The 21,650-nt window shown below is 39.1% G+C and overlaps 1 long non-coding RNA gene across 1 annotated transcript; it reads left to right on the forward strand.

The window, feature by feature from the left end:
• The first annotated feature begins 8,951 nt into the window (after nucleotides 1–8,951).
• LOC104246655 (uncharacterized) lies at nucleotides 8,952–19,127 on the forward strand. The gene is made up of 2 exons (XR_716020.1): nucleotides 8,952–9,658; nucleotides 18,889–19,127. It is a non-coding gene; the product is annotated as an uncharacterized lncRNA (long non-coding RNA).
• Nucleotides 19,128–21,650: the final 2,523 nt, after the last annotated feature.

Raw genomic sequence — 21,650 nt, forward strand, 5'->3', positions numbered from 1 at the left:
AACCAAATATAACAATTCATCTAAGCTCGAATTCTTGAACCCTGAACCAGAGATTCTGGGTTCGATCCCCAGCAGTGTCGCCTGAGCTGTCACACCTCCTTTTTCACTACACCCCCGAGAAGGAGTGTATAGGGAAGTTTTTTCCAACTCAAAGTGACAATCGAAACGGGATTATTTATTAAAAGATTTAGAGTCGCCACTTGGGATAATTTACGGTGTCCCAAGTCACTGGTTCAAATCCCGAGTCGAGGAAAAGGTTGACTCTGTATTATAGTCCGCGAACCAGAAATCCGAGTAAGGAATTTTGTAAACCCGGGAGAAGGTGTTATGCATTCTCGAGTTCCGTGGTTCTAGCACGGTCGCTCAACTGTTATATTCGGCTTAATTATCTAATTTAAACAATTATGAACCTATGTGCAAATTTTAGTTTTAACCGCTTTTATTCATTCTTAAAGAAAATTGCAACGTTATTAAAATACGTTTTGAACCACATCACATAAATGCACCCGTGGTTTTTGACATATTTTAACATCGTTGAGATTTGGATTTGGGTCACATAAATGCACACCCGAGTTTAGGAAGGTAAGTTATTAAAATAACGCGCCTAAAGTAACTACGCGTTTGCAACTTTGCGAGAGCCATGAAAATTCGCTAAATGGCACACCTCGATTTCCAAGGATAAACAGGATTAATTAAATGAGGGCCATGCAATTTAAGATTTTATTTGGCACGACACACCTCGATTCCGAATTTTAAAGGGAGTTCAAAACTAATCTCTTGAGGGCTAAAAACTATTTTATTATTTCGGATGACGCACCTCAACTAATTAAAGATCTAATCAATTAATTAAGGAAAGCTTATGGGAATTCTAATTACTTTGAACTAAAAGTTCGACCACACTAATTAACTGAAGCTCGTCGCATTAGAAAACCAATTTCATAAGGGAAACTACTTTGACAAAACAGCTGAACAGGCCCCTTTCGAAAAATGCCTTCAAGCTTAGGCTCGAAATGAGCCCAGTTCATGATGAGGAAGGTGCCTGAGTTCGATTATCCTTCCGCTAGGCCTGTGCTAAGCCCGGTTTTTAGGCTCCAAATTATTATGCTAATCCAGAATGCCAATCAACTAATACCAATCATGGAACATGAAGTCGAATTAGCAGGTTAATCCATGGTTTAAAACAATTGGCACAAATTAATTAAACTAAAGTGCTGATTTTATTTTTAGCAAGCAATTGAATCAGGTCTGCTATATGAAATGAACAACAATACAAGCTATTGGGCTCGGCAGACAAGCCCAACGCATCCAACGTGCCATCTTCTCCTGTAAATGGCCCAGAAGTCTAAGGCTTCATGAACCAAAGACTTGCAGAACCAAAATCGGAAATCAGGACTCAATGTCGAGTCCTATCCAACACAAAAAGCCTCCACAAGCTATTAGCTCACCAAACACTTCTATCATCAAGTGCACTGATAACAAGCAACAGAGGTTCATGCTCGTATTTAATCTCCAAACTAATTTCACAAACGAACATAGGAAATTTAAACTCTCTTAGACCATTTAAAAGGCAGTTTTAACTAAGTACAATACTGCAATGCCTTCCAAATCGCAATGCAGGACCCTGGACAACACTTCAATTTGACAAATTCTGATTTCAGACTATAAGAACACTAAACTGACACCCTCAAGTAATCTTCCACTACAACAAGTCTAACAGTTCACTTATACAACAGAATTCAAACATTATTACAATGCCAATATTCCGAACTTTAAACACCTATCCTAAATAACTAACACCGCCTTAAGCCACTAACATGAACAAGCAAACCAACACATGCAAGAGAACTAAATTACCACAAAACTGGGAATTTATTAACATAAGATAGTAGAAACTAGCAGTAATTACAGCAAGAACTAGTGTTTCCATTTAAATTCCAATTCAAGTTCTCATATCTTTACACAGATTCAGTCATGCTTCAATTCCATGATAGTTCCAAAGGCATACCTGGAACTTGCAAAGGAAAAAGAAATGATGGATCAACAGTAAACAGTAGCAGAATACAACCCCAGATTCAATCAATCAAACAATGAAATTAGCCCAGGGAAACCAATGGAACAGTGACTAGCCGGCGGAACTTAAACCAAAAACTCTTTTCAGGACCCAAATTCAATCCATTTCAAATCCCAGAATGAGAAGCTATGATTTTTCAGAAGTTTTGTGCACCAAATGAAATCAGAAGACTCCTAAACGAGCATAGTTTGAGCAGTTTTCTAAACAAATAATGTAATGGAATTCAGAATTTTCCAAAGGGACTCAGCCGTTTGTTTTTTTTTCCAGAATTTTTATTTCTTCCAAAAATAATTCTCGGATCGTGACAATATACAACGCTTCCAAAAAATTTTATTTCCAAAAACGAGGGTGAGAAATCTCGGATCGTGACAATATACAACGCATCCAAAAATTCCTAAATGGGATATATTAGGTTCATGACCCAAAATTAATTGCACCGGAGAATATTTATGATAATCTATCGGTCTGAGATGAACTATTATTACTGCATGCAAAATGGCGTGACCCCAAACAGAAGTGGACAACCACGTTTTCATGAGTAATGGTCTTGCTATCAATTGCACATTTAATTAAATATTCTGCAAGGCCATTTTGAGTGTGAACATGAGTTACATGATGTTTCATTTTTATCCCAATTGATAAGAAATAATCATTAAATGCTTGAGATAAAAACTCAGCAGCATTATCAAGTCGAATAAACCTAATTGGATTATCGAGAAACTATTCCCGTAATCGAATTATTTATGTCATTAATGTTGCAAACGCCAGGTTGCGAAATGACAATAGGCACACATGAGACCATCTAGAAGATGCATCTATTAAGATCATATATCTAAGCGACCCACTAGGTGGGTGAATCGGTCCATAAATATCCCTTGAATACGTTCCAAAAACACAGAGGATTCAATCCCAACCTTTGTTGGTTATGGTTTAATAATTAATTTGCTTTGATAATGAGAAGTGTAAAAAAAATTATCATTTAAAAGAATATTTAAATTCTTTAATAGATGCCCATTTGAGTTTTCTATAATTCGTCTCATCATAATTGATCCAAGATGCCTCAATCGATCATTTCTGGCTAGAGACATTCTTGGTGAAGATGACATATTCAAGATTATTCTCATCTATTGTCTCAATATGATATCCATTTTGGCGAATATCTTTAAAACTCAACAAGTTCCTCCTGGACTTGGAGGAGAATATTGCATTATCTATGATATCCCCTAGGCAGAGTTATAGTACATCTTCCACAACTTTAATTAAATTACTACTACAAGAAATTATAGTAACATTTGCCTTACACATATTTAAATAAGAGAAATATTTCTTCTCTTTGAATATTGTATGTGTCGTACATGAATCAACTAAACAAATATTCTTACAAATGAACTTTGATCCAAGTTTATATTGATTCCTATGGTTTGACATACAAAAAGAAATATACGAATAAACATTAGTATTTTCAGATAAAAAGAAAAAGAAACAAAGTTAATTCAATGATTCAATAATGACCTTTTAATGCAATTTCAAGCAAACTCTGATTATGTACAAATAATTATGTAGCTAAAAATAATGCACTTATATGTACAATATACATATCGCTAATACAACTACAATAAATTTATTTACATGTATAAGTTATTTACCTTTGTATTTATCACAAATTGTGTTTCACATGCATGGCCTGTTAGTTTAACATAACAAAATAAAACTGTACAATGTATAAATCATTAAAATCAAATACTTTCGATGCACATTATGAGTCATTAATTATACAAAGTTTATATCTTAGAAAGTTTTTTTTTCTAAATTCATAACAGCAACTCAAAAACTTTCCTTTTGTTTGAAAAATTAATTAATGAAATCACTTTATTCTAAGTTGAAAAAAATTGCTAATGTCCCTATCCGCGGGGGCGGATTTACGTACAAAAATTGGGTGCTCGAGCGCCCATTAACCTCGACTCAAAATATGTATAGTTATATAGAGAATTTAAGAAAAAAGATATAATAAAACAGCAAGCACCCAGGTAACAAAGAGCTTGGTGGGTGCTTTGGTTTATGATGGGTGTTGGAGTGCTAAAAAAGCTAAAGAGTAAGGGTTCGAATCTTAGTCATCTCAAGTATTTTTTTACTTAATTTTTCCATATATTATCTCGCATTTTCTTTTGCCCCAATTATGAGGTCCTCTTTTTGTTCTTTTTGGTTTTCACTAGCGACTTTTTTTAGCAAATACTACTTTTATTCTTTTGCTTATGACTTGTTTTTTTCTTTTTTCTTTTTGCTTTTCTTTTATTACTTTAGCTAATTAATTATAGCAAAGAAAGAAAACAAAAATTTACTTTAGAAAAACAAAGAATCCTTCCAGAACCGCAAAATCCACTGATCCTTTTCTCGCTAATTGTGTTATCCATCACAGTTTCACGACGTCTATAATATTAATATCATGGTTTTCTAATTAAATTTTTTTCATTTTATTTAAATAGTTGCATACTTATATGATGGGATTGATAGTAACTTTGAGTCAAAAAAAGTTAAGCATCCATGAACCTAAAATTTTGGATCCGCCACTACCCATCCGTAAGTGTCAGATTATAGTATGAATTATTTTTCTTGGAAATTATCTAGTGCAATGGTTGTGTACTTTTATTGCTACACATTTAGCATTAGCTTTGTTGGCTTCCTACCGTACACGTGAACTTATTAGAATTTAGTCTTGTAACAATCCGACCAGTTATTTTTCTTTTAGATCCTCGTTCCTCTAAATAAGACTCCCCGTATGTGCTTTTACTGTTTTATGACTTGCGAAAATGGTTAGTTCGGGTTTGGAAGGGTTCGAGTTGAAATCAGAACACTTAGTTCATGTGTAAGTTTGACTTGGGTCAACATTTATAGTAAACGACTTCGAAACTAGGATTTGATGGTCCCAATAGGTTCGTATGATGATTTTGGACTTGGGAGTATGTTTGAATCGAATTTTGGATGACCCGGGAGCGTTTCAGGGCTTAATAATGAAAGTTGGCACATTGAAGGTTTTTCAAGTTCATTAAATTTGGTTTGAAGTTGATTTTTGTGTTATCGAGGTCCGTTTGGGATTTCGAGCCCGAGAATAATTTTGTATGGTGATTAAAAACTTACACGCAAAATTTGGTGTCATTCCAAATAGTTTAAATATGATTCGACGCGTTCGGAGTAAGTTGGAAGAACTTGAAGTTCATAAGTTGATTTGATTTGATTTGGAGTGTGATTCTTAATTTTGGTGTTGTTTTCCGTGTTTCGAGAGGTCGAGTAGATCCATTTTATGATTTTGAACTTTATTGGTATATTTGGACGAAGCCTTGGGGGCCTCGGATGCCATTCAGACGATGCGCGGAACTTGTTTGGACATGGAAAAAGTTGCTGAAGCAACAGGGCTTCTGGTGCGTTCGCACCTGCGAAGGATTGGCCGCAGGTGCGGTGCCACAGAAGTGTTTGGTTGGCCGCAGGTGCACATTTGGACTGCATGGCTGAGTCCGCAAGTGCGGACATGGGATCGCAGATGCACGACCGCAGAAGCAGTCAGTGCTCCGCAGAAGCGGCCTTGAGCTGGAGGGGCAAGGGCGCAGGTGCAAATGCTCGACCACATCTGCGAGTCCGCAGATGCGAAAAAGGCACCACAGAAGCGGAAGTAGGCTAGTTAATGAGGGCTGCATCTGCGAAGCATTTTTTCGCAGAAACGGCCAATTCTCCGCAGAAGCGGAAATCGCTGGAGCTAGAAGGGTTCATTTAAGACGGAACTTAGGCCATTTTGGTTCATTTATTCACTTCTTGGGAGATTTTTGGAGTTTCTTATAGAGGGGCTTCCACCTATATATTGAAGGTAAGTAATTCCTACCCAATGTAAGTTTAATACATAGATTATGGGTAGATCCTAAAATGTAAAATTATAAAAATTATGGGTTTAGTTGAAAAACTAGATTTTGATAAAAATGGGATTTAACCACGAAAATAATTAATTGGGTGAAAATGATATATTTGAGTTCGTGAAGTTATGGGTAATAATTATCTTCGAAAATTTTAGGAATCCGCGCACGTGGGCCCGAGGGTGAATTTTAAGAATCTTCCAATTAGGGGTGGGTAATTACCCTAATAGTTAAATTATAAACTTTTGAGTATATTATCTTATTTATATAATATTTGGCTAGTTTCGGGTTGTGTGGAGGATTTAAAGCATATTTGTGGACTCGAAGTGAGCTTGAGAACGAGGTAAATATCTTGCCTAACCTTGTAAGAGGGAACCCATCCCCTTAGGTGTATTTTTGTTGTGAATTATTTGTGTGGGGATCTACGTATGCACTAGGTGACGAGAGTCCGTGCGTAGCTATATTCCATGAGATGTCAAGGTAGTCTTAGGTTTACATCATGCTTTGATTGTACTGTCATGTTTGTTATGCATATTAATTATCTTGAATAGAGCTGAGACAAGAGATTTTAAAGTTGGAAACTTGCAAGTTAGATTTCTTATTTTGGGGAAAGAATTGAAGAATATTTAAAAAACTCTGAGAAATCCATGTCCTCTCGCATCTCAAGTACTTCCGCGAGCGAAGTAAACTTCTCTATTCTCATGGGAGCAGGTCGTTTGCCTCGGTAGTTTAATAGTTGCATTTATGGTTCATGCCTTTCGACCCTCAGTAGTGCACACAGTATACTTTGGATCAGGTCGTACGACCTCGGCATATATCGTGCGTGATAATACTCGAAGCCTGATTACACTTGATTTTATTTTATAGCTTGAGAGGTTATAATTTATTTAATGACAGAAATTGAATTGGGATTAGTAAGTGTTGGTTAGAGATTCTTGGAATTTATTATCGGTTAAGGAACCATTTATTCACTACTTATTATTGTGTTATTATTATTATTATTATTATTATTATTATTATTATTATTTCCATATTCCATATCTGTTTAGAGTTTCTGCATTTTTTTTATTGGCCCATAGTAAGTGTCGATGCCGACCCCTCGTCATTACTTTTTAGAGGTTAGACTAGATACTTACTGGGTACATATTATTTATATACTCAGGCCACACTTTTGCACTAACCGTGCAGGATCTGATGCAGGTGTATCTGGTAGTCATCTCGACGCGCACTCCTGATACCCCGAGACCTAGTGGTGAGCTTCTTTCTGAGTCCGTTCTGCAGCACATGGAGTCTCTCTTTTGTATTTACTTTCTATCTACTCCATTTTAGACAGTAGCTTAGTGTTTTATATATTCCACTAGTATTTAATACACTTGTGACACCAGGTCTTGGAATTATGCTAGTAGACATTTGATGGTTTTTGAGTATTTACTGCACCACACTTGTTCTTATAATTATTTATGCATTATTTTATTAAATTTCTCACCTCTTACTTACTTAATAATTAAAAATCAACTATTTTTTAAATGTTAAAAAGAATAAATATATGGCTAGTTCACCGTTGGCTTGCTTAGCAACGACGTTGGGCGCCATCACGGCCTATAGAGGAAATTGGGTCGTGACAACATGGTATCAGAGCACTAAGTTCACGTAGGTCTCATAAGTTATGAGCAGGCCTAATAGAGTCTTGCGGATCAATGCGGAGACGTCCGTACTTATCTTCGAGAGGCTATAGGGTGTAAGGAAACTACTCTTTCTTCATCTCCTATCGTGCAGTTGATGTTGTGCTAAGTATCTTTCTCTTATTCTCTCACAGATGGTGAGAACGTGCATGGCAGATGTACCCGACCGTGGAGAAGCTGCTCCCCCTGTTGCTAGAGGCCGAGACAGAGGCCGAAGGAGGGCTCCAGCTCGTGGTAGGAGACGAGGACGTCCCAGAGTTGCTCCAATTGTGCCACTAGTGGATCCTGTGATCCTGCTATTGAGGAGCAGTGCGAGGTGCCTGTAGCGGAGCTAGGCTCAACGGATTTCATTTCCGCACCCGGATTCTAGGAGGTCATGGGCCGTATGTGTGATTCATGGATTTTATGACTCGGTCTGGTTTATTTCCAGTAGACCCAGCCACATCTCAGGCGGGAGGGGAAGCACAGACCCCTACCGCTCAAGCTCCTAGGCATGTAGCTGCCGTATATCATACCCCGGGCACACTACCTGTGGGCGGAGCCCAGCCAGTTGCAGTAGCTATACCTGAGCTCAAACCAGCTACGATCGGTGAGCCGCAGAAGCTATTGGACAGATGGACCAGACTACACCCTCATGTCTTTGGAGGTGAGCTACTTGAGGATCCCCAGGACTTTATTGATCGGTGCAGGGACAGATTGCACAACATAAGGATATTGGAGTCCCACGGGGTGGACTTTACCACTTTCTAGCTAGAGGACCGGGCCCGTAGGTGGTGGCAGTCATATCTTCTCGACAAACCAGTAGGTTCTCCTCCCTTGACTTGGGACCAGTTGTTGACATGTGATTTTAGACCTCCCCGAGATTTTACACATTTTTAGCTTAAATATTTAGTTTATGCCTAATATCGATATTTCAATTAGTTTTGACTCTTTTACTTTATTTTATCAAAAAATAAAAATTAGAAAAATATTTCTTCTTTTTAGTTGCTTTTAGTTTATATACCTTTCGTAAAACTAAAAAATACAAAAATAGTACCTTATTTTATTTTAATATGATATTTGAAAATATCAAAAAAATAGGTTTGTTTTAACGATTAGTCTTATCTTAATAGTTATTTTACTTAAGTATGATTAATTGGTAAATGAGGTCGTATTTTTAGTCTTGTTCACAGAGAAAGAATAAAATTTGGGCTCAAACAATCCATTTTTAGGCTTAATTTTCGGATCTAGCCCATATGAATCCAAACCCAGTACCCTAAAACCTAGACATAAAATAACCCTAGAACCTTTGAGGTTTCTGCCGCAGATCCCCATCAGATCTATCTTCTTCATCACACAAAAACGTCCCCCCGTTTTCATCACCTTGGAACACCCATCATCTTGATCTTCTTCACACCCTACCTCAAAAACCCTAGAACCCTAATCTCCCAACCAGATCCGGCCGTAGTCACCCTCACCCAAACGACCCCATCTCAAAACCACCAAATCAGTCGCAACACCACCACAACGACCACCCTTCTCCAGCCACACCACTCAAACACGCCGGAACTCCTCTCCTCTTTCAACGCTGTCGCAATCGCCGGCGAACCAAACAACCACCACTAGTCGCCCCTCTTAATTTTCCCATCTCTCAGTTTAAAAAAAAGAAAGAAGAAAACAGCTGCCAGCCTTTAGGGCTCCATTTCTGGCCGCCTTGCTGTCACCGGATTTCACCACTGGTTGATAGACCGCCCTGCAAATTCAAAATAGGGGAGAGAAAAGAGCACGGACAGATTTACACAAAAATAGTTTTTCTTATTCTTTTGAAATTTCGTTTCAACAATGGAGTTCGTTTAAAGCCCGTGGAGAGTTCGTTTGAAGTTGTCGACTGAGGTTCAAGTTCGTCGTTCCGATTAGTGTAGGTTCATTTTGGTGTTTGGATTGGCTCGCTGCCGAGATTTGCGTATCCGGATTCATTTGTATCTCTTCTTGTTGCTTTAAACATCAACTGAAAGCTCGATTTTCAGGTTCATTTCCGAACCCTTCTATTTTTCGACATTGTGTGAACTAAATGTGAACTGAAATGTGAATTTGTAGGATCTTAATAGTTGGTGTTTGACAGATTTGTGCTTGAATATCTGTTCTAGAGCTGGTTCTGTATTTGATGGGATTACTTGTATTCTGTTCTTACTGTTTCACACTGTTTGAGTAGAGAAATCGTCGCTTAAATCGTTTCTGTTTCTGATTCAATTTTCGGCAACTCTGATTCATGTCTCCGCAAGTCCTTATGTTACTCTTTGTGTGAGTCGGCAATTAGTGATGAATTAACTAAGAGTTTATCATGAGATTTGAAATTATTTGTTTTCGAATCAGCTTCTCTACCTTTTTATGGAAATACAAAGACATTTTGTACCTTGTTTGCTCTATTGGCATTTGGTTAAGCACTTGGTTAAGGTTTAAGATGATTAATTCATAGGTTTCAATGTATAAGCTTGACCAGTTTTCTTTCACTTTTGAACATGAGACAAGTTTGAAATCTTCCTTAGTTTGTTCGTTGTAGAATTGTCCTATCAGTTTAAGAATGTTCAATTGAGTTTGGATATGTTTGGTTTCGATAAGTTATAGCTAAATGGATAGTACAATCATAATACATTTACTCGCCTTCTCATGACTGCTTTAGTTTGCTTTCACTGTATTTGAGGTTGAAATGGTTTTTCCCGACTTTCCTACGATGTTTTTGTTCTACTGTCAGTTTCATTTGATAGAATCATCTCCTTGAAGCATGTTCAATTGTTGTTTAAATCAGTTTACCCCTATGGCAAGGCAGTGGTGAGTTTGAAGCTCTCAAGTGATTTCAGCCTTGTATATTTCATCGTGTCTTCATATTTCACTAGCTCACGATAGTCTGATGCGGTTGTGCACTATTTATGCTTAATTGTATCCAGTTAATGCATGCTCTTTGGTCCATGGTTTCAGTTGATTGCTCTTTTAATAGCTAAATAGCAACGATTCTGTTAGCTTAGTTGATCTTGTAATTTGGCCATAAATAAACAATCTGTAAGTCCTAAATAGTCTTGAAATTCAATAATTGCAATTAGTCTTTGTATATTCATAAGGCTCCTGTACCTATAACTAATAAATCCTTAGACTTTCATGGAAAATCCTAAAATAGCCTCTAGAGAGAAAAGCAAATTGTTTCTCAAATATAGTACAATGCTTTAGGCGCGACTTAGTCTATCATCGTGATTGTGTACACATTCGCGTGACATAATTATGATTCTTTTAAAAATAAATCGAGGTATACGTTCGCGCAACTTTGGCTAAATTTTCTTAATAATAATAAAGTGTTACTAATTGTGGACACGTTCGTGTGACATGATTTTTGACGCGCCGAACAAATGGGTACACGTGTGCGTGACCTGTTTCAAGATAATTTCTCAATTAAAAGAGGCAAATGCACATATGTTCTAAAAATGAGTAATTAGACAATTTAATAAGCCAAGTATGATTAAAACGACCATGCTAAAACCACGGAATCCGGGAATGCCTAACACCTTCCTGGGTTAACAGAATTCCTTACCGAGATTTCTGTGTTCGCAGACCGTAAATAAAGTCAAATTTTCTCGATTCGGGATTTTAAACCGGTGACTTGGGACACCATAAATTATCCCAAGTGGCGACTGTGAATCTTAAATATAAATAATCCCGTTTCGATTGTCAATTCAATTGAAAAAACTCCCTTATGCCCTTCCGGGGTAGGAAAAAGGAGGTGTGACACCAGTTCACACGTATTTTTATGGATAGGTATATTCCACCCTCTCATAGGGAAGAGTTCTAGTTTCAGTTCGAGCAGCTCCAACAGGGTCAGATGTTAGTGACCGACTATGAGGCGAGATTTTCTGAGTTGTATTACCATGCACTTATGATACTTCCCACCAATGTAGAGAGAGTGCGGAGGTTCGTTGCAAGGTCGCACTCTGGTATCCAGGCCACTATAGCCCGAGAGGTTGAGATGGGTACTTCTTACGAGCTAGTTATGGAGATAGATCGGGGAATCGAGGGTGTCGTCAGCGGAGCCGAGAGCAGATGCCGCGGGACAAGCAGTTCTATTATTTCGGAGGGTTCAGTGGTGCTCTGTCTGGGGGCAAAGGTCAGTTTGGGAGAGGTCAGTCTAGCAGGCCCACATATCCAGCATTGCTGCCTTCTCGAGGTGCTCTAGTGCGGCCCTATTTCAACGACATGCCAGAGAGTTCCTACCGCCCGCTAGCTATTCAGGGTTCCTCCATTGGGTATTCAGCCATCAAGGTCAGACTTTAGGTCAGCAGTCCACTGTCCCGATGGGTTGTTATGAGTGCGGGATCTTGGCCGCATGAAGAGGTTTTGTACCAGACTTCGGGGCAAGGTAGTGCAGTAGGGTCATCAGCCTATGATTACAACACCAACTGCCGCACCAGCCGTTTGCTCGCCAAGAGGCCGAGGGCAAGTGGGTAGGGGCTGTCCTAGAGATGGAGGCCAGACAGGTGGCGCTCGAGCTAGGTTCTATGCTTTTCCAGCCAGACCAAATGCAATGGCCTCAGATTCCGTGATCATAGGTATTATTTCTGTCTGCGGTAGGGAAACTTCGGTACTATTTGATCCAGGTAGGGCTGCTTATCAAGCGGATCGGGTGGTTATTTAATCTTAACGCTTTGGCTTATCGGTTATCGGTTTTTAAATGTATTAATCCACTAGCCACCCGATAAGATATCGAGCGGATTGGTATCAGTTTAGCTATTATCAGTTTAGTTTCAGTTGATTGAGACTTAATATATTTTAACAGTGTTGGGGAGTACATCCCCAAGACAACAATATAGTCAATATTTCTCATACATATATATCAACTAAATTACACCATGAGGCCAATAAAATACTGGATATCAAAAGATAAGTAATCTATAGAGATCCATCACTATACCCACTTGTATTGTGCTCTTATCATTATCAGAGTAGCAGTCATATTACTTGGCCTCTACAATCTCCTTATCATTCGATGGTGCAACGAAAACCACACAAATGATTAGTCTATCGAACAAAACTCTAGCCATGTTTCTCATGATAATCTTAACGTGAACATAGTGTCCAGTTTTAGGTACAAAAAAGGAGGAGTTGAAGTTGGAGGAAATCATCATGAGAAGTGCACAACAGAATACACCAACAATATCATTTGAATGGATTTCTTATTGTTTAAGAAGATACTTCCAAGCAATCAGTACAATTCACTTTGCACTTTGTACAATTGTCTAGAGTAGTAATATGGATACAGATAAATTATATATATATATATATATATATATATATATATATATATATATATATATATATGTGTGTGTGTGTGTGTATGTGTGTGTGTGTGTGTGTGCTTAACGGGTTAACGAATTATCCGTTAAGAAAATCAAATAATCCGCCCCCAAACCAATAAGCCATTAATAAAAAATTTCAATCCGTTCCCCATCCATTAAACCGTTAACCCGATACCAATAAGCCATTAAGCTTCGGTTTCGGTTCGATTTTCGGTTTCAGTTCGGTTTTGAACACCCCTAGATCCAGGGTCTACCTATTCATATGTTTCATCTCTGTTTGCTCATTTCCTGGGTGTTCTTCGCGAGTCCTTGGGTACTCCTGTATATGTGTCCATGCTAATGGGCGATTCTATTGTGGTGGATCAGATCTACTGATCCATTATCGTGACTTTTTGTGGTTATGAGACTAGAGTGGATCTTCTGTTTCTTGATATAACTGACTTTGAGGTCATCCTGGGCATGGATTAGTTGTCTCCATATCATGACTTCCTTGATTGCCATGCCAAGACTGTTACATTGGCGATGCCAAAGTTACCTCGATTGGAGTGAAAGGGTTCGTCTGTCAGTGCATCTAGTTGGATTATCTCTTTTTTGAAAGCTCGACACATGGTCGAGAAGGGTTGTTTTGCTATCTTGCCTATGTCTGGGATACTACTACAGAGACTCCAGTGATTGATTTAGTGCCCATGGTCCGAGAGTTTTCCGATGTGTTTCTTTCTGATCTACCAAGCATGCCACCATATCGTGATATCAATTTCTGTATTGATTTGGCTCCAGGTACCCAACCTATATCTATTCCACCGTACTGCATGGCTCCAAAAGAGTTGACAGAGTTGCTAACAAAGGGGTTCGCCAGACCAAGTGTATCACTTTAGGGTGCACACAAGTGTTATTTGTGAAGAAGAAAGATGGGACTATGTGGATATGCATTGATTAACCACCAGTAGGATAAGGTTACCATTAAGAACAAGTATCTGTTTCCGCGTATTGATGATTTGTTTGACCAGTTGCAGGGTGCCAGGGTGTTCTCTAAGTTTGATTTGAGATCGGGGTACCATCAGTTGAAATTCGTGATTCGGATGTTCTGAAAATGCCTTTCCGGACTAGATATGGTCACTATGAGTTTCTAGTGATGTCCTTCGGTTTGACTATCGCCCCGATGGTGTTTATAGATCTGATGAACCAGGTGTTCAAGGCGTATAATGACTTGTTTGTAATTGTCTTCATTGATGATATTTTGATCTACTCGTGTAGCATGGAGGAGAACGAGCAACATTTGAGAGTGGTGCTTCAGACCATGTGGGAATAGAAGCTATATGCTAAGTTCTCCAAGTGTGAGTTTTGGCTAGATTCATTGGCATCCTTGGGACATGTTGTATCAGGCGAGGGTATTAAGGTTGATCCTAAGAAGATCGAGGCAGTTCAGAGTTGGCCTCGTCCTACCACATCGACCAAGATCAGGAGCTTCTTGGGGTTAGTAGGTTATTATTGTCGGTTTGTGGAGGGCTTTTCATCTATTGCAGCACCTTTTACTAGATTGACCCAAAAAGGTGCTCTGTTTCGATGGTCCAACTATTGCGAGGCGAGTTTTCAGAAGCTCATGACCGCCTTGACTTCAGCACCGGTATTAGTGTTGCCTTCCGGTTCAGGGATATATACTATGTATTGCGACACTCCACGCGTTGGCCTGGGTTGTGTATTGATGTAGGAGGGGCGAGTTATTGCATATGCTTCATGTCAGTTGAAGCCCCACGAGAAGAATTACCCGTGCACGATTTGGATTTGGTCGCGATAGTTTATGCTCTTAATATCTGGAGGCATTATCTTTATGGGGTATCCTGTAAGGTTTACACCGATCATCGTAGCTTGCATCATTTGTTCAAGCAGAGGGATCTCAATTTGAGGTAGCGCAGGTGGCTTGAGTTACTAAAAGATTATGATATCATCATCCTTTATCATTCGGGCAAGGCGAATGTGGTTGCGGAGCAGAGGAGAGGCCATTCGCTTTGGACATTTAGTCCTTGTCTAACAGACTTGTAAGGTTGGATATTTCAGAGTCCAGCCAAGTTTTTGCTTGCGTCGTTGCCCAGTCTTCACTATTCGAGCAGATCAAGGCTCGCCAGTACAACAATCCGCAGTTATTGGTTCTCAGAGAGAAGGTACTACAGGGTGGTGCGAAGGAGGTTACTATCAGTAAGGATGGTGTTCTACGACTCTAGGGTCGCCTATGTGTCCCTAATATTGATGGATTAAGGGAAAAGATTCCAGAGGAGGCACACCGTTCTCGGTATTCTATTCATCTAGGTGTTACGAAGATGTATCGCGACATGAGGCAACATTATTGACGGTGGCAAATGAAGAAGGGCATAGTTGAGTATGTAGCGAGGTGTCTAAATTGCCAGCAGGTTAAGTATGAGCATCAGAGGCTAGGTGGCCTACTCCAGCATATGGTTATACTTGAGTGGAAATGGGAGTGCATTGCTATGGACTTCGTAGTTGGGTTGCCGCGGACCTTGAGGAGGTTTGATGCAGTTTGGGTCATTGTCGATAGGTTGACCAAGTCAGCACACTTTATTCCGGTTGTGACCATGTATTCTTCGGAGAGATTGGCCTAGATTTACATTCAGGAGATTGTTCGATTGCATGGTGTGCCTGTGTCCATTATATAAGATAGAGGCCCTCAGTTTACTTCGCATTTTTGGAGGGTAGTATAGAGTGAGTTGGGTACCCGGGTAGAGCTCAACACAGCCTTTCATCCGCAGATCGACGGGTAGTCGGAGCGAACATTTCAGATCTTGGAGGATATGCTCAGAGTATGTGTGATTGACTTCGAAGGGCAGTGAGATCGATTCTTGCCTTTGGCCGAGTTTGCTTACAACAATAGTTATCAGTCCATCATCGAGATGGCTCCATTTGAGGCTTCGTATGGTCGGCGATGCTGTTCGCCCTTCAGATGGTTTGAGCCCGACGAGGCTAAATTATATGGTACTGACTTGGTGAAGGATGCCTTTGAAAAGGTAAAGTTGATTCATGAGCGGTTTCGCACAACACAGTCCAGACAGAAGAGTTACGCAGAACAGAAGGCGCGTGATTTATCATTTATGGTGGGCGAGAAGGTTTTCTTGAAAGTCTTGCCGATGAAGGGAATCATGAGGTTAGGGAAGAAGGTCAAGTTGAGCCCAAGGTTTATAGGTCCATTTTAGGTGTTGAGACGAGTTGGGGAGGTTGCTTATGAGCTTGCTTTGCCTCCTAATCTATCGGGAGTTCATCCGATTTTCCACGTGTCTATGCTCCGAAGGTATCATGCCGATAGGTCGCATGTGTTAGACTTCAGCACGGTTCAGCTAGATGAGATCCTGGGTTATGAGGAGCTATTTGCCATTGTTGACAAACAGGTTCGCCAGTTGAGATCCAAGAAGACTTATGCAGTAAAAGTTCAGTGGAGGGGTCAACCAGTAGAGGAGGCAACTTGGGAGACCGAGAAGGACATGCGTAACAGATACCCACACTTATTCGACACTCCAGGTACGATTCTAGACCCATTCGAGGACGAACGTTTGTTTAAGAGGTGGAGAATGTAATGACAGACTGGTCGTTTTACCTTCTAGATCCCCATTCCCCTAAATAATACTCCCAATATGTGCTTTTACTATTTTATGACTTGCGGGAATGGTTAGTTCGGGTTTGGAAGGGTTCGGGTTGAAATCGGAAACTTAGTTCCTTAATATTAGCTTAAAAGGGGTAAGTTTGACTAGGGTCAACATTTGTAGTAAACGACTTCGGAACCGGGATTTGATGGTCCCAATAGGTTAGTATGATGATTTTGGACTTGGACATATGTTCGGATCGGGTTTTGGATGATCCGTGAGCTATTAAGCTCTTAATATTAAAAATTGGCACATTGATGGTTTTTCAAGTTCTTTAAATTTGGTTTGAAGTTGATTTTTGTGTTATCGAGGTTCGTTTGGGATTTCGAGCCCGAGAATAGTTCCATATGGTTATTTAAGACTTGCACGCAAAATTTGGTGTCATTCCGAGTAGTTTAAGTATGATTCGGCGCGTTCGGAGCAAGTTGGAAGAACTTGAAGTTCATAAGTTGATTCGATTTGGTTTGGAGAGTGATTCTTAGTTTTGGTGTTGTTTTCCGTGTTTCGAGAGGTCGAGATTTTTATGATTTTGAACTTGTTGGTATATTTGGACGAGGCCTCGGGGGCCTCGGATGCCATTCGGACGATGCGGGGAACTCGTTTGGACCTAGAAGAAGTTGCTGAAGCAGCAGGGCTTCTGGTGCGTTCGTACCTGCGAAGAATTGGCCGCAGGTGCGGTACAGCAGAAGCGTCTGGTTGGCCGCAAGCGCGCATTTGGGCTGTGTGGGCTGAGTTCATAGGTGCGGACATGGGGGCGCATATGCGCGACCGCAAAAGCAGTCAGTGGTCCGCATAAGCGGCCTTGAGCTGGAGAGGCAGGGGCACAGGTGCGAAGGCTCGACCGCATCTGCGAGTCCGCAGATGCGAAGAGGGAGGCGCAAAAGTGGAAGGAGGCCAGTTGGGGAGGGCCGCATCTGCGAAGCAATTTTTCACAGAAGCGGCCAATTCTCCGCAGAAGCGGAAACCGCTGGAGCAGAAGGGTTCATTTAAGACGGGACTTAGGCTATTTTGGTTCATTTATTCACTTTTGGATGATTTTTAGAGCTTCTTGGAGAGGGGTTTCCACCTAGCTATTGAAGGTAAGTAATTCCTACCCAATATAAGTTTAATACATAGATTATTGATAGATTTTCACATGTAAAATTGTAAAAATTATGGGTTTAGTTGAGAAACTTAGGTTTTGATAAAAATGGGATTTAATCACGAAAATAATTATGAAATTGGGCGAAAATGATATATTTGAGTTTGTGAGGTTATGGGTAACAATTATCTTCAAAAATTTCTGGAATTCGGGCACGTGGGCCCGAGAGTGAATTTTAGGAATCTTCCAATTAGTAGTGGATAATTACCCTAATAGTTAAATTATAAATTTTTGAGTATATATTGACTTATTTATATAATATTTGGCTAGTTTCGGGTTGTTTGGCACCGAGTTGAAGATTTAAAGCGCATTTGTGGACCGAAAGTGAGCTTGAGAACGATGTAAATCTCTTGCCTAACCTTGTAAGAGGGAACTCATCCCCTTAGGTGTATTTTTGTTGTGAATTATTTGTGTGGGGATCTACGTATGCACTAGGTGACGAGAGTCCGTGCGTAGCTATATTTCATGAGATCTCCGGGTAGTCTTAGGTTTACATAATGATTTGATTGTACTGTCATGTTTGTTATGCATATTAATTATCTTGAATAGAGTTGAGAGTAGAGCTTTTAAAGTTGAAAACTTCCAAGTTTGAATTCTTATTTTGGGGAAAGAATTGAAGAATATTTAATAACTCTGAGAAATCCATGTCCTCTCGTGTCGCAAGTGCTTCTGCTAGCGAGGTAAAGTTCTCTATTATTATGGGAGCAGGCCGTTCGCCTCGACAGTTAATAGATGCATCTATGATTCGTGTCGTTCGACCCTCGGCAGTGCACACGATATATTTTGGATCGGATCATACGATCTCGACATAAATCGTGCGTGATAATACTCGGAGCCTAATTATACTTGATTTTATTTTATGGTTTGAGAGGCTATAATTTATTTAATGACAGAAATTGAATTGGGATTAATAAGTATTGGTTAGAGATTCTTGGAATTTATTCTCAGTTAAGGAACCATTTATTCACTGCTTGTTATTGTGTTGTTGTTGTTAATTTCTGCATTTTTTATTGGCCCATAGTAAGTGTCGATGTCGACCCTCGTCACTACTTCTTCGAGGTTTAGACTGGATACTTACTGGGTACATGTTGTTTATGTACTCACGCTACACTGCTGCACTAACTGTGCAGGATCTGAGGCAGGTTCATCTAGTAGCCATCTCGGCGCACACCCCTGATACCTCGAGACCTAGTGGTGAGCTGCTTTATGAGTCCGTTCTGCAGCACCCAGAGTTTCTCTTTTGTATTTACTTTCTGTCTACTCCATTTCAGACAGTAGTTTAGTGTTTTGTATATTCCACTAGTAGCTCATACACTTGTGACACCAGGTCTTGGAATTATTCTAGCAGACATTTGATGGTTTTTGAGTATTTACTTCACCACACTTGTTCTTATAATTGTATACGCTTTATTTTATTAAATTTCTCACCTCTTACTTAATAATTAAAAATCAACTATTTTTAAAATGTTAAAAATAATAAATACATGGCTAGCTCATCGTTGGCTTGCCTAGCGGCGACGTTAGGTGCCATCACGGCCTATAGGGGAAATCGGGCCGTGACAAGTTCATTCCAACATAAGAAGCGATAAGAATGTATCAGTACCTTTAGTGAAACATTATTTAAAACGAATACTAAAACTATATTTAATCAAAACGAACTAACACTATTCCATAAAATAAATAATATTAATTGATACTAATGACTACTACTCATGTAAAGAACCGTGATTACATAATGTTTATTCACTAACTACTACGAATAGACAAAAATAAAAATCAAACTACTCAATCATTTTTAACCACGGATCTATCGATGATCAAGTGGTCTATTTTCTATCAGAGTGCTCAAAAAAATCTGCCACATCTAAGTGGGTGATGTCAAATTCATTGTCAGAGACAAAATTAGCTTCAAGACCTTTATTCTTTAGAGATGCTTGATAAAGCTCAACCAAATGTCTTGGTGTACGATAAATATTTGTCCAATGTCCTTTTCCACCATAACGATAGCATTCTATTTCTGAACCCTTTGCTTCTTGCTTCTCATCTTTCCCTTTCCAGTTTTGGTGGTTATTTTCTTTGGAGGGATGATTAACACCAGAAAAATTTCTTCCTTGGCCACGTCCACGACCTTTTCCATGCTTAGCGTAATAGAAATACACCTCATTCAGTTCGGGCAATGGTGTAGACCCAGCGGGTCGATTAGCCTGATTTCTCATGAGCAAATCGTTGTTTCGTTCAACCATAAGGAGGAGAAATCAACTCAGAGTACTTCTTGAAACCTTTCTCTCGATACTGCTATTGCAGGACCATATTGGATTCATGAAATGTTGTGAACGATTTTTCAAGCATTTCACGGTCACTCATATTATCTCCACAAAGCTTCATTTTAGAAGTAATTTTGAACATCGCTGAATAGTATTCAGAAACAGACTTAAAGTCTTGGAACATCAGATGAGCCCAATCGTATCGTGCTTGTGGAAGTGTGACCAACTTTAAGTTTTCATATCTTTCCTTTAAGCAATTCCACAAAATAAGTGGATCTTTGACTATGAAATATTCTATTTTCAACCCTTCGTCAAGGTGTGTAGACATGTAATTTTTGACCCTCCTCGAGTTTTTACTCATTTTAGCTTTTAGATATTTAGTTTAGGCCTTATATCACTATTTTACCTAGTTTTACCTATTTTACTTTATTTTGTCACAAAAATAAAAATTACAAAAATATTTTCTTTTATTTAGGTTATTGATATTTTATCTTGTTACTTTTAGTTTATCTACCTTACATAAGATTCAAAAATACAAAAATAGTTACACTTTATTTTCAAGGATATTAGTGTTTTGGGTAGTAGTATTATCTTAATTTTGCAATGATTTTAATCTAATCTCGTTATTATTTTAGTTTGACATTTGAAAAATATAAAAAATAGTTTCATATTTTATATAATTTAGTTTAATTAATTAGATAGATTTTTACAATATGTAGTATATTTAGCTTATATTAAAAGGTATTTAACTAAGGTTTGGACATTTTTCCTTTAGTCCAATTTTAAGACCCAAATATGAAGCCCAAGACCCTTTAACCCATCAGCTCTTTTTAATTTAATCCTAGACATTCACTCCCTTTCATCCAATGGTCAAAACTAATCCCCACCCACATATATCTACCTAATTACAACCTAAAAAACCCTGGAGAACACCCCTGGACCCTAAGCCGCCGACCTCTCCCCCTTCAGTCTAAAAACCAGCCTCCCTACACAAAAATCGGCCGCCCACATAAGTATTCTATACATTTTCCGGCGCACACATAGATGGAGAAAACAAAGGGAGACTGCTCACAACTACGTTGAGCAGGATTTAATCATAAGAAGGGATCACCCATTTAGATTCATTTGCTCTCATCCCCACAGTCACTGTTCTCACTACAATCGCTAAAGCTTAAGTCAAAAAAGAGGATCAGTTGCTTCAGATTTCAATCTTATGCCTCGTCTCCATTTTGGCATGAGCGAATCTTGAGGGTTTTTGAATTTTGGATTCCTATTTGTCCTCTCCTAATTTTTCATCCCAATTGGTCAACACAAAAAACAAAAATGAATTCCTCTTAGTTTCAACTTGTTTCCAATTAAAAGAAGTATCAATTTCTTCAATCAATTTCTGTTTTGAGCTATGGATTCTAGTTGAGGATTCAAATCTGTTTCGGGTCTGCCGTGTATGTTTTCTTTGGCTGGATTTTCTTTGGTGTTTGAATTGCTAACTCGAGGTGTTTTCGATCCGAGCCCGCCATCGAGGTTTTGGCCAGTTTGAAGGTTCCTATCTCAATTCTATGTTCAAGCTCATTCTCCATGGTTCCATTATTGTAGCTGCTAAAATTTAGTTGAAAGGTTTCGCACGATAA

The sequence above is a fragment of the Nicotiana sylvestris genome, chromosome 3 (assembly GCF_000393655.2).
Source record: "Nicotiana sylvestris chromosome 3, ASM39365v2, whole genome shotgun sequence".
NCBI classification, from domain to species: Eukaryota; Viridiplantae; Streptophyta; class Magnoliopsida; order Solanales; family Solanaceae; genus Nicotiana; species Nicotiana sylvestris.